Source organism: Vicia villosa, linkage group LG3, assembly GCF_029867415.1.
Source record: "Vicia villosa cultivar HV-30 ecotype Madison, WI linkage group LG3, Vvil1.0, whole genome shotgun sequence".
NCBI classification, from domain to species: Eukaryota; Viridiplantae; Streptophyta; class Magnoliopsida; order Fabales; family Fabaceae; genus Vicia; species Vicia villosa.
Genome location: NC_081182.1, coordinates 158,124,919 through 158,139,165, shown reverse-complemented (window position 1 = coordinate 158,139,165; position 14,247 = coordinate 158,124,919). Strand labels below are relative to the sequence as shown.

Here is a 14,247-nt window from a genome sequence, read left to right as displayed (position 1 = left end):
CTCAGAGTTGATCCTTTCCTTTCCCACTCAACCCAGAGTTGACGGTTATCCTTTATTCAACCCAGAATTAACTTTTTGTTTCCCATTCAACCCAGAGTTGATGGTTATCTTCTTTCTTTCCCACTCAACCCAGAGTTGACGGTTATCTTTTGTCCTTTCCCACTCAACCCAGAGTTGACGGTTATCTTTTATCTTTTCCCACTCAACCCAGAGTTGACGGTTACTTCTTTCTCAACCCAGAGTCGACGATTATCTTTTGTCCTTTCCCTCTCAACCCAGAGTTGACGGTTATCTTTTCTCCTTCCCCATTCAACCCAGAGTTGACGGATATATTTTATTCAACCCAGAGTTGACGGTTATCTCTTGCTTCCTTTCCCACTCAACCCAGAGTTGACGGTTATCTCTTGTGTCTTTTCCCACTCAACCCAGAGTTGACGGTTATCTTTTATTCAACCTAGAGTTGACGGTTATCACTTGCTTCCTTTCCCACTCAACCCAGAGTTGACGGTTATCTCTTGTGTCTTTTTCCACTCAACCTAGAGTTGACGGTTATCTTTTGTTCAACCCAGAGTTGATCCTTTCCTTTTCCCACTCAACCCAGAGTTAACGGTCATCATTTGTTTCCTTCTCCCTTCTCCCACTCAACCCAGAGTTGACGGTTATCATTTGTTCAATCCAGAATTGATTTCTTCTTTCCCACTCAACCCAGAGTTGATGGTTATCCCTTGTTCAATCCAGAATTTATTATCTTTCTCACTCAACCCACAGTTGATCTCCTTGATTTCTTTCTCAACCCAGAGTTGATGCCCATATCTTGTTCCACTAATACTGATTTCCCTTTATTCTTCCACCGGAGTTGACCTACTTTTCTTTTTCAACCCAGAGTTGATGTGCATTTCATTTCTAACCCAGAGTTAATTTGTTCATCCATAATTGATAGAATTTTCCTCAGTGGATGTGACACCATCTTTTCCCCAGTGGATCCTATCTCATCAGGCAAATTTTCAGGTTCTTTTGATATTTAATCCTCTTCTACCTTGAATGATCGAAAGGCTAGCGCCAATCTCTCTTTCAGGTTTAAGACGATTAAATAGGGGCAGTTGTTGCACCCCAAAATTTGCCCATCTGATTTTTGTTCTAATTGGCTTAAACTTCACATTTCATCCGCATATCTCCATTAGGTCATTCGAATATCATGCATTCATTCATTAAATAAAACCTAAAAAATATGGGATCAAGAAATCAGGCAAGCCATGACTCGTATGTGATTTGAAGATTTTCACATCAAATGAGTTTAATTTAATTGGTTTTTTATTGAGCATGGATTAAAGTTAGTGTGTTATTCTCCTCAATATACAAGGCTTTTTCGCCTTTTAACATTCATCGTGATCAAAGAAATTATGGGGTTTTAATCAGAGTTTCTAGGCTTGGCAAGTTTATTTCAAATGGGGTTGACATGATTAGAGTTTATTTCTCTATTCATGTGTTAAGCAAAAGTACTCTTTTCGGGTTTGATTCGTTTGTTAAATATGAAAGCCTCCTTTGGTTTTGGTTCATGGTCCTTCGCTCAAAGTATAAATTATCCCTTTGGATCTCATACAAGGGATTAAGGCGTCATAATATAGAAGATTACCTTTTGAGTTCAGAATACAAGACTAAGAATTTTGACTTTGCTTTTGGAGTTATCTTATGTCATTCATTCACCTTGCAAAGTTTGAAAAAAGACATTTGGAATTTTGAACCGAAAATGAAAGAGAAAAGGAGGGAAAGATTTACTGCATTATTTATTTACAAGTTATTCTACAAAATGTCATTACAAAGGAAAAAGAGAATAACTATTTGGAAAATTGGTCTTATCATTGAATCTAAAAATTCATTACAAGAAGATTACATGAGCTTATGCTTAAGTCTTATTCTAGAGATGTATTACAAGAAGTATACGAAATTAGAATTCCTAAACTCCATGCTACAATCTTCTTTTCACCTTGATTCAATCTCCATGCTGAACTAAAGTCCATCCTTGACCCCTGCACCTGTTCAAAACAATAAAAGACAGAATAAATAGCTCAGTCATAAACCAGCCCACATACAATACAAAAATCAAATAAAATCTTGCAGCCACACATTCATACAATTCCATACAAAAAATCAAGCAACTCCATACATTCATAAACAGCAGCCACATAACTATTCAGCAAATCTGTCAGTTCATATATCCACCAAAACACTACAAAAATCCCTCAATTAAATCCTGTAGTGTGTTCAACACATCCAACTCTTAACAGTTCCAACTCCTAACTGTTTCTTAACCATGACAGAACCCTTCAACTAACCATAACAACCTTCCAAAATTAGTTACAAACTCTCTAACCAACTAGCCTATCCTAACTGCCATAACAGAAAACTATTCCTAACAGCATAACAGAATGCAACCGATTCATAACCAATTTGTAACTAACCTCTTAATCAGACTCAATCTCCTCCATTCATCACATAACAAACTCTCTCAATCCAAGGGCTCCAATCATTCAAGCTCTAACTGAATCAAATTCCCTCTCCTCTATATAACAGAATTTCCCTCCAATTCAGAAGCTCCTCCACCATTTTCTCTCCACAATCAACTTCATCTTCATTCTTCTTCACTACTTCACTTCTGGTCTTCATCATTCATCACCATCCTCACTCCACAAACTCTGCGAAATCATCATCACCATCCTCTCTCCACTTCCACCACCATCATCCACTCTTCATCATCTTCAAACCTCTTCCTCAATCACTTTCTCACCTTCTTCACAATCATCATCTTCGTCATCCTCACCTTCAATCAATCTTCACAGAAAAGAAGCTCTGAGAATCATCCTCCACACAATCTTCCATTTCCTTCCACGATTCCTTCTTCACCTTCACTTCTATTCACTCGCCTTCTCCAATCTCTTCAACCTCAGTCACATCAATCATCATCATTGCAGCATACACACAGAGAACAACAATCAAAACAAGACTTTGAAAAACAAGAAGAAGAGGCTAAAGGACTCAAGAACATACCTAAAAAATCACGAGCTCCTTGCGTTTACTTAGCCAACCGTCCGAGTGAAAGCTCATCTCCGGTCTTCTGTTGATTCATTCACGGCCTCCGTTTCAGAAATAAGAGACGAGCGAGGAAGATGAGACCTCGTGTAGGTTCACGGTGGTGCGCTGTTTGCAAGCAGAGGAGAGGAAAAGAGAGAATCGGAGGGCGAACATCTTCATCGTCCTCGCGCCCTCTCCGTTCACGTTCATCAGAGGTCAAGACCGGAGAAGAAAAGGGAAACGCCGCCGTTTGCTCGTGAGAAAGGAGAACTCATCACCGCCGTGCGTTTGAAGTGAGAAGAGAGGATCTGAAAGAGGGATTGGGAACGTCACACCGGTACCAATCCTAAATCTCAATTTCCCTTTTTCTGTTAATCTCTATTATTTTTCTTTTTTATTATTTATTTTCTGTATGAAATATAATAATAATCTTGGATCTGAATCGGGCCAAACTCAACCTACGCCCACTTGCTAATCACACAACTGTATTCAGTCCTCACCCCCCCTATATACATAATTTTACATGTTAGATTTAGTTTTTATCATATAGTTTTATACCATATGTTTCAGGCATTAAAAATCACTAATCTTCACTATCACATTTTAGACTTTAAATGCCATTTTTGTCATAAAAAATAATCATAAAAAATATTAATTTTTAGGCTATTTGTTTTTTAGTCTTTTTACTTGACTTGTAATTCAATTTCTTTCATAAAAATCAACATAAAAATAATAGTACCTTTAACTCACTTTTGTGCTATATTTTGACTTGTTCTATTTCATGCTCTTGTACTATTTTCATGTATCCTACTTGTTGACTTCTAATTGTGATCTTTATCTTCATATTCTTTTATTCCTAACCTTAGGTAGAAACCATGATAACATTAGGTAGAAATTCCCTTCATACTTAGGCTAGTTTCTTTTTCTTTTCAACTTCAAAACATCTAACAATATCCAAATTAAATCCCATAAAAATACCAAGAAAATACTAAAAGTCATTAATAAAAAAGTGAAAATCATTAAATAGGGAATGGAAGCTTGAATCTCCCTTGCTTAAGGGAATCATTCGAGTGCTTGGATCTCCCTTGCTTAAGGGAACCATTCGAGCGTAAGTTCCCAATTTCTAAAAAACACAAACCATAGAGCAACTCGAGTCTCCCTTGCTTAAGGGTTCCACTCGAAACGCTCAGAATCTTTTCTTCATCTCGCCTCCGAGGCATTCTTTCCCTTAATCGGACACGTTGCTTCCTTTCGATCGCAGACTGGTAACGCATAAGACTCCACTCAACGAGCTGCTATCCTGACGCTAGATTGCGAATGTAACTCCGTCCACTAAAAAACACAAAAACAAACAAAAACTATTGAGCCGAACTACGGCGCTCTGATTCCTGAAAAGGATACGTAGGCATTAGGTCGCAGGGCCTAAGCGAGCACAACTATTTAAAACCCTTATTTTCCCCGTGTTTCTTTTCTTTCAATTGCATGCACTCCCTTAGTAATTAAGCTTTACATTTATACACCCTTTAGATAGCAACAAACATAGGTGGATACCATCGAGTACGATGGGCGTGAGGGGTGCTAGTACCTTCCCCTCGCGTAACCGACTCCCGTACCCTATCTCTGGTCGAAAGACCTCGTTCTTATTCATCTTAGGTTTTATGATATTCCTTTCCCTCTTTGGGATAAATATATTGGTGGCGACTCTGTTCATCATTTCACGAGCGTGCGACAACGAGTATCAAAAAGATTAACACGTACGAGAGTTTGAAACAATACGGACGAGTATTGAAGAAAGATACAAACGAGTATCCAAAGGATTAACACAAACGAGTGTTTGAATCAATGCATACGAGTATTGAAGAATGATACGGACGAGTATCAAAAGGATTCACACGTACGGGTGTTTGAATCAATACGGACGAGTATTGAAGGAAGATACGGACGAGTATCAAGGAAAATAACACAGACGAGTGTTTAGATTAATACGACGAGTATTGCAGGAAGATATGGACGAGTATCAAGGAAAATAACACAAACGAGTGTTTTTGGAAAGTTGCAAACAATGAGATGTTTGATTGATGGACTCACTGGGGATTGGGAATACCAGGTATTGGCACCGTGGCTTGAGGAGGTTTGTAATATGATAACAGATATCAATTAGGTTTTTAAGGATAACACTCTTTGTGGGGATGTATCATTGTAATGATAAATATTGATTATGGTTATCTGGCTTATTCTTCGTATGCATGTTTGAATCTTTCTATGGCGTAATGATCCACTTTGATGGATATGCTACGCTTTTGAGGATGCGATATTATATGCAATGAGTACTATATGCAAGGAGCCAAGTGAAGGCCTTGGTATGATAGAGAAGCAGGATCATTGGGGTCCGTTGCTTGCTGCCTTGAGATACCAATACGAATTGGTGTTAGAAACCCTACAGTACCAAAGATTATTGGCAACTGCGCTGAGCATTGAGATGTAGCTTTGTTGGGGAGGAAGTGACTTGGTCTGACTCTCCCTACATCCTGAATTGCTTGGGGATGGTGAGCTTGAGGATATTCCCTCAGTTCATCATATTGGTGAGAGGACATGGACCTCTTCAGGTGCCCCATGCATCCCAGTGTTGATGAGCTATGCGCCCAAACTTCTACAGGGGATGATGACGGCCTTTTTGCAGTACATCATGGGTCAAGATGACCATTATGACTTTATACCTGCACGGAAAACAACATATGGATGCAATGACATTCCCTTAGAATGCTTTCATGGTCACGTAGAGTCATGTTTCATTTTTTAGCTTGTGATTATTATTCCCCAATGTTTTCAATGTAATGTTTAATAACGAATTAAATCACATTTCGCTTATGAAAAAAAATAAAGAAAATAGCAGAGAAAGCTTTTTAGATAATGGAAAATTTTATTGATGGCATGCCTGTGAATAGGCCTTTGTACAAGGAAGCACCTCCTATATGAGGTAGTTGCAAAAAGAAATAAAAACACAATACGTAAAATGGAAAAAAGATATGCTCGAATTTCCATTAAAACCGATATTGCTACCGTTCCCATATCCTTGATTGTCTCAATGCTTTGCTTCGGAAGCGTAGTGGTTGAATTGATCTGTCCATTGCCAAGGGTGCATGATGGTGTTTGTGAAGAGTATTCAGACTGCAGCCTCTCGCTTTTGATCCCTAATTTTTTCCCGGATCGCCCTTTCGGGTTTTCAATCCGGCAAGATACCCTTTTTTTGCCTAAGTCGCCCTTTCGAGTTTTCAACTTAGCGGGTTATTCCTCTTTTATTTTATTTTATCCCTAACTTTTTCCTGGACTTTTTTTTATGTCCACCGGGATGCCCATTATTGCCTAAGTTTCTCTTTTGAGTTTTCAACTTAGTGGGTCTTTTATGCGTAGTATTTTTTGACTGAGTCTGAATTGACTGGAAGTGGAACGTCTTCCCTATCCATTTCTGTCACGATTAAAGCACCACCTGAGAAGGCCTTCTTCACGATGTATGGTCCCTCATAGTTGGGAGTTCATTTGCCCCTTGGATCGGAGTGAATTGGTAAGATCTTCCTTACAACCAGGTCACCTGTATGGAATTCTCGAGGCCGAATCTTCTTGTCATACGCTTTCTTGATCCTCTTTTGGTACAACTGACCATGGCAAATAGCAGATAAGCGTTTCTCTTCAATTAAATTGAGATGGTCAAGCCTTGTCTGAATCAATTCTGTTTCATCAAGTTTGGCATCCATCAAGACTCTTAGCGAAGGAATTTCTACTTCGACGGGAAGTACACAACTTCCATGCCATAGACAAGAGAGAAGGGAGTTGCCCCAGTTGAAGTACGAACTAAATTTCTATAGCCGTGCAGGGCGAAGGACAACATCTCATGCCAATCCTTATATGTTCTAACCATTTTCTGGACGATCTTCTTTATGTTCTTGTTAGCAGCTTTGACTGCGCCATTCATATTCGGCCAATAGGGTGATGAATTGTGATGTTCAATCTTGAACTCTTAGCACAACTCTTTCATCATTTTGTTGTTAAGATTGGACCCATCATCAGTGATGATCTTGTTTGGAACCACATGCTGGCATATGATCTCCTTTTTGATGAAGCGAGTGACGACTTGCTTGGTGACATTCTTGTAAGAAGCAGCTTCAACCCATTTGGTGAAATAGTCGATAGCAACAAGAATAAATCTGTGTCCATTTGAAGCTTGTGGCTCAATTCATCCAATCATTTCGATGCCCCTCATAGCGAAGGGCCATGGCGTAGTCAAAACATTCAAAGGAGTGGGAGGAACATGAATTATGTCCGCATACACTTGGCATTTATGACACTTCTTCACATAAACATAACAATCACTTTCCATTGTCATCCAATAATACCCTGCTCACAAGATCTTCTTGGCCATAGAATGCTCACTAGCATGAGTTCCAAAAGAGCCCTCGTGGATTTCTCGCATGATCGATTATGATTCGTGTCTATCCACGCATCTGAGGGAAACCGAATCATAGATTCTTTTGTACAGGACGTCTCCTGAAAAGAAGAATTTGGATGCTAACCTTCGAAGCGTTCAATTATCACCAATCGTAGCATCTTTAGGATACTCTTGCTTCTCAACATACCTTTTAATATCGTAATACCACGACTTTTCATCATACACGTCTTCAGTAGTAAGACAATGAGCAGGGAATACATGTGTAGGCTCTTTGTAACGGAGACTTCTTTTGTTTGGCGCTTCATTAGGATAACTGACTCTGAACATTGCTGCCAAAGTAGCTAAAGCATCTCCCAACTGATTTTCTTCTCGAGGAATATGATCAAAAGTGAATATAGTCCCTATAAGGCAACAGCTCCAAAATATAGTCCTTATAAGGAACTAAATTGGGGTGTCGCGTCTCCCAATCACATCATATCTGATGTATGACTAAGGCATAATCCCCATAAACTTCAAGGATCTTAATCCTAATATCAATGGATGCTTCGAGGCCCATCACACAAGCTTCGTATTCTGCAACATTATTCGTGCAATCAAAACATATTCTGGCCGTGAAAGGAATGTGAGTCTGGCAGGGAGAAGTCAAGACAGCCCCAATACTATGACCCATAGCATTTGATGCACCATCGAACGTGAGAGTCCATCAATCCCCTGCTTCAGGTCCTTCATCATCATCTAATTTCATGATATCCTCATCAGGAAAGTCAAACTTCATTAACTGATATTCTCCCAATGGCTGATTAGCAAGATGATCTGCAAGAGTACTACCTTTGATGGATTTTTGTATGACGTATTGAATATCATACTCTGATAGAAGCATTTGCCATCATGCTTATCTGCCGGTGAGGGCTGGTTTTTCAAAGATGTACTTTATCGGGTCCATTTTAAAGACCAATAAGGTAGTGTGAGTCAACATATACTGTCTCAGTCGGCGAGCAGCCCATGCCAAAGCGCAGCAAGTTTTCTCGAGTAGTGAGTATCTTGATTCACAATCGGTAAAAAAATTTCTATGGTAATAAATAGCATGCTCTTTTCGACCAGACTCCTCATGCTGTCCCATCACACACCCCATAGATCCTTCAAGCACAATTAAATAAATAAGAAGCGGCCTCCCAGGAACTAGAGGCACGAGAATTGGTGGCTCTTGGAGATATTGTTTTATCCTTTCAAATGCCCCTTGGCAACGATCGTCCCAACAGATATCTTGATTTTTGCGTAGTAGTTTAAAGATGGGTTCACAAGTATCAGTGAGATGAGAAATGAACCGGGCTATGTAATTCAATCTCCCAAGGACCTCGCAGACTCCCTTTTCATTCTTTGGTGTTGGAATATTCTGTATTTCTATTACTTTATCAGGATCAACCTCAATTCTTCGTTGGCTTACAATGAATCCTAGTAGTTTGCCATACCGCACTCCAAAGGTGCACTTGTTTGGATTAAGCCTCAACTTGAATTTTCGCAGACGAGCAAACAATTTCTCAAGATATACCAAATGTTTATCCTCAGTTTGGGATTTTGCAAACATATCATCCACGTACACCTCGATCTCCTTATGGATCATGTCATGAAAGAGGGTCACCATCGCACGTTGATACGTTGCACCAGCATTCTTAAGGCCAAAGGGCATGACCTTATAAAAATATGTGCCCCACGGAGTGGTGAAAGTAGTCTTGGCCATGTCTTCAGGAGCCATTTTTATCTGATTATAGCTAGAAAACCCATCCATGAATCAGAACACCGAATACTGAGCGATATTATTGACAAGCACGTCAATATGGGGCAGGGGGAAATCGTCTTTCAGACTTGCCCTATTTAGATCTCGATAATCTACACACATACGCACCTTTCCATCCTTAGGAACAGGAACGATGTTTGCAATCCATGGAGGATATTCACACACTGATAGAAAGCCTACATTAAATTGTTTTTAACCTCTTAATTTGTAGAGCCATATCTGGTCGAGTTCTTCGCGGTTTCTGCTTTACGGGCGGACATTCTGGTTTGAGTGGCAACTTGTGCATAACGATATCAGTGTCTAAACTAGGCATGTCTTCGTACGACTAGGCGAAGATATCAACATACTCTTGAAGTAGCTCAATCAACCTCCTCTATACATCACTTTGCAAAGCGGCACCTATCTTGACTTCTTTCTTTACTTCTTCTGTGCCGAGGTTGATGATTTCTATGGCTTCTTGATGTGGCTAAATGGACTTCTCTTCTTGTCTTAAGAGTCTTGCCAATTCCTCATGGACTTCACAATCTTCCCGACTATCTTCGTCAGTGTGGTCAATTGGATTCTTAAGGATATCAAGACGTGGAACAGTAGCATTATCATTTTTGATGGAATCCGAGCCAAATCTGCACGATGGATGATTCATGCTTTAGAATGCAACATAAGGAGGAAATGAAAAAGGAAAACTTTGCCTTTTTATTTTTAAAAGGTTAAAAGTAAAAATGAAAGAAATGGAGCAGTAATTGCATGCGAAATTGCGATTTTTATTCATTATTAAACATAAATTAAAACATATGGGGGCCCCTTTTTCTACAAGCTGTCAATATGCCTTGGACAGAGCATACGACTTATTTAAATAGAAAAATTACATTTCCATAAAAACAACTTTGGGGATGTCCATCACGATCCAATTGTTGAGTTCCTAATCAGGTGTAGCTTGATGGATGAACTTGGAGAGATCTTCATTGTCACCGTCATCACCCACAGCAATGATCTGACTTTCTGAGCTAGAACCAAAACTGACATACACTTTGGAGATCGGGGGATCACCTTCCATTCAGGAGTCAAACTGAAATGGGCAGAGGAGGAGGGTTGATATCCGAGACCTTACTTATCTCGCTTCTCATGAATGTCCATCACTTTGCCCCAAGCATCACGAGGAACCCCAGCTTCTAAGAAGGCCTTGGCGTCACTCAAGGTGGAAAGAGGTGCTCCAGATTTATTTTTGTTCTCAATCATAGGGAATCTATCAACTGACACAATTTCCAAGGCTTGAAAAGGTGTCTCATGCACATCCCCTTCCACCTCCATGTAACGGTACGTTGTCAGATTATTGATTACCAAATCTTCCTCACTAGTAATCACAACCATTTTGCCGCCCACAATGAATTTCAAACACTGATGAAGGGTAGATGTCACAGCTCCTGCCGCATGGATCCATGGATGACCCAAGAGACAAGTATACGATGGACGAATATCCATAACATAGAAGGCAATATAGAACGTGTGAGGACCAATCTTGATAGGAAAATCAATCTCTCCTTCTACAGACCTTCGAGAACCAGCAAATGCTCGGACACTCATAGTACAAGGCCTCATCATAACCCTATCCCTACTCAGCTTGAACAAGGTAGCCTTAGGCATCACATTAAGGGAAGATCCAGTGTCAATCAAAACTCGAGATAACACGGTATATAAGCACCTTACAGAGATATGTAATGCCTTGTTATGTGCTATGCCCACTGGAGGATAATCATGCTTCTTCCCTCGAATATACACAACATTATAACTCCAAGAAACTGCTTTAGAATCACCAACTGAGGGAGAAACAGGAGATGAAGTTGAGGAAGCCTGAGAATGAATATCCATGGGAGTACTTGGAGCCTGAATGAACAAAGGAGTACCTTGAGCTCTTGACACATTCGCAGGATAGTAAGGACTTTCCAAATTAACCACATCTTCATTAGAAACAACCTTTTCTACTTTGAGAATACCTTCATCCATCAGCTTCTGAATTTCATCCCTCAATCTAGCACACTTCTCTGGATTAGAGGAACATTGTAAACAAAAGTCATGGAGTTCACGTAAGACCCCTTGTTGCACAAGACGTTCTCTGACCGTTGCAAGCGGCATCTTAATCTCATTAACATCATTTACCAAGACTGGTTCATTGCACAATTCAATGGCATTGGTGGCACCTATGTGGGGAGGCATAAGATTATTCTTCACATTAGAACCAGTAGGAGTGAATGAAATAATCTTGTCATAAATGAGATCCTGAAATTTGCATTTCAATGCTCTACAACTTTAAACCGTGTGGCCTGGAGCCCCTGAATGAAATTCACAACGAGCATTAGCATCATATCCCGGGGGAAGAGGATCAGGTGGGGGACCAAGTTCGCGAAGCTGGACCAACTGATTAGCAAGCAATTGAGGGAGAAGCTAAGCATATGGCATCGAAACTGGGTCTATAAGCCTTTTAGGATATCTTTGCCTTTGTGGAGCTCTCTGACCTTGAGGCCTCGGATTTTGGGACGATTTTGAGGAGCAGCAAACTGTTGTTGTGGTACGAAAGGTTGTTGAGGAGCCACTCATGGTTGTGGAAGTGCAGCGGCATATGCTTGAGGAACATACTGACCAGGAATAGCAAAAGGCATTGGATAATATGGAGGCGGAACAGCAGAGTAGGCAGGAGCCTTGCCTTTGTCAATAGAAGCAGTACTAGTCTCATCCTATTTCTTCTTAACAAACCCAGAGTACGATTTCTTGCCATTGCCATTAGTGTTGCTAGAACCAGAAGCACTTTGGATAGTACCAGCTTTGACACAATTCTTAACCCGTTCTCCGATAATAACCACATCCGAGAAGGAAGAAAAAGTACTACTGATCATATGCTAAAGATACGACCCTTTCAAAGTTCCCATAAACAAATCAATCAATTCACGATATATATATATATATATATATATATATACGAATCATAACTCAACTATATTTCAAGTATCAATTCTACAACATCTTGTCTTTTACTTCATTTATTTTGTAATACAAGAAAGTTGGACTCAATCCCAACAAATTATTATCTCCCTTACTTATGCTTAAAATGGAAAATAGAATTAATACAAAAGTAATATATGTGTAGTAGCACTCCCTATGGGTACGATATTCGTAATATTTATTACTTATTGCAATCAAAACATGTATACTTGCATGTGACACCTTAGAGAAGCGAACAAGTTTTTGGCGCCGTTGCCGCGGGGTGATTATTACATATTGATATTTTTTTAATTTAATTCTATTTATTTTAAGCATTTGTGTTTTTTGACAGTATGTTGTAGTTTGTTGTCACGACTGGTGTTACGTTATTGCATGCGCAGAACGTTACAACCAACTCACAGTGGATAATCTGAACCTGAAAGAACATTGAAAGCCCCGAGAAAACAAAGACGTGCTAGACGTCAACCGGAAGCTCCAACAACCAACCTGGATGACGTATATCCCCCAGGTGTTCCACTTGAAGGAGAGCATATCCCAGTCATGGCAGAAAGTACCGACATCATTGGTATTACCAATGATAGGGTAAGAAACATCAGAGACTATGCTGTTTTTGATCCTACATCCATGAGCACTGGCATTGTCTTGCCAGAGATCACTGCAGCCCAATTTGAGTTCAAGCCCATGATGTTTCAGATGTTACAAACCACTAGTCATTACTTAGGAGCACCAGATGAAGATCATCATTTACACTCGAGGCAGTTCCTGGATGTAGCTAGCAACTTTAAGATTCCAGGCGTGACCGATGACTCCTTCAGGCTCAGATTGTTTCCTTACTCTCTAAGGGATAGAGTCAAGAGTTTGTTGAATTCCTTAGAGCCTAATTCCATTGCTACATGGAATGACTTGGTAGAGAAGTTCTTGGCTAAGTATTTTCCTCCTTCCAAGAATGCAAAGATGAGAAATGAAATTACCTCATTCCGGCAAGGAGATGATGAGTCACTTTTCGAAGCTTGGGAAAGATTCAAAGAGTTACTTAGGCAGTGCCCTCACCATGGTATCCCCATTTGTATTCAGCTTGAGAAATTCTATAATGGGTTGGTTCCTTCAACAAGGAACATGCTTGATGCATCTAGTGGAGGAGCATTATTGTCTAAATCTTATGAAGAAGGATATAGATTGATAGAAAATATCACGGCCAATACGTATCAATGGCCCACAACTAGAGCTAATGTGAGTACAACTTAGAGAAGGCCAGGTGGAGTTCATGAAGTCACTGAGACTACTGCACTTGCTGCACAAGTGGCACATATTAATTAGATGATGAAGAATTTGATAACTCCAGACGTGCCTAAATCTGAGGTTGCCTATGTCTACTGTGGAGAGGCACATTTGTTTGAAGAATGTACTGCAAATTATGTTGGAAATAACAACAGATATAACAACCCCTACAACAAAACTTACAATCCTGGATGGCGTAACCACCCAAATTTTTCATGGGGCAACAATCAAGGACACGCGGAGCCTCAAAATGCCCAATCGAATCCTACGCCATAAGTTCCTCCTGGTTTTGTTACGCCTGCTCAGGGAAACAAACAGTTGGAAAACATATTGAAATCATTCATTCAAGAAACAAAGAGTCAGTTCTTAGCACAAAGTGTGAGTATCAAAAATCTAGAGAACCAAATGAGGCAGATTGCAACTGCTTTGAGTTCTAGACCACATGGGACACTTCCTAGCTCGATAGAAACACTGACTACTTCCGGAGTAAGGAATGTAGAGACATGCAAAGTTATCAAGTTAAGAAGTGGAAAGGAATGTGAACCCCTAGCACACAAAGAAGATGACTTAAATGAAGTCCTGCCTTCTATGGACAACACTGAAGAGTCATATAAGACTAATGAGGAACCTACCTCACTAGACAGTAATGAAGACATGCGAGTTGAAA

General features: G+C 39.9%; 1 non-coding gene across 1 annotated transcript; it reads right to left on the bottom strand.

Moving 5' to 3' along the window:
- Window positions 1-13,253: 13,253 nt before the first annotated feature.
- LOC131593776 (small nucleolar RNA R71) lies at window positions 13,254-13,360 on the bottom strand. The gene has a single exon (XR_009281157.1). It is a non-coding gene; the product is annotated as a small nucleolar RNA R71 (small nucleolar RNA).
- Window positions 13,361-14,247: the final 887 nt, after the last annotated feature.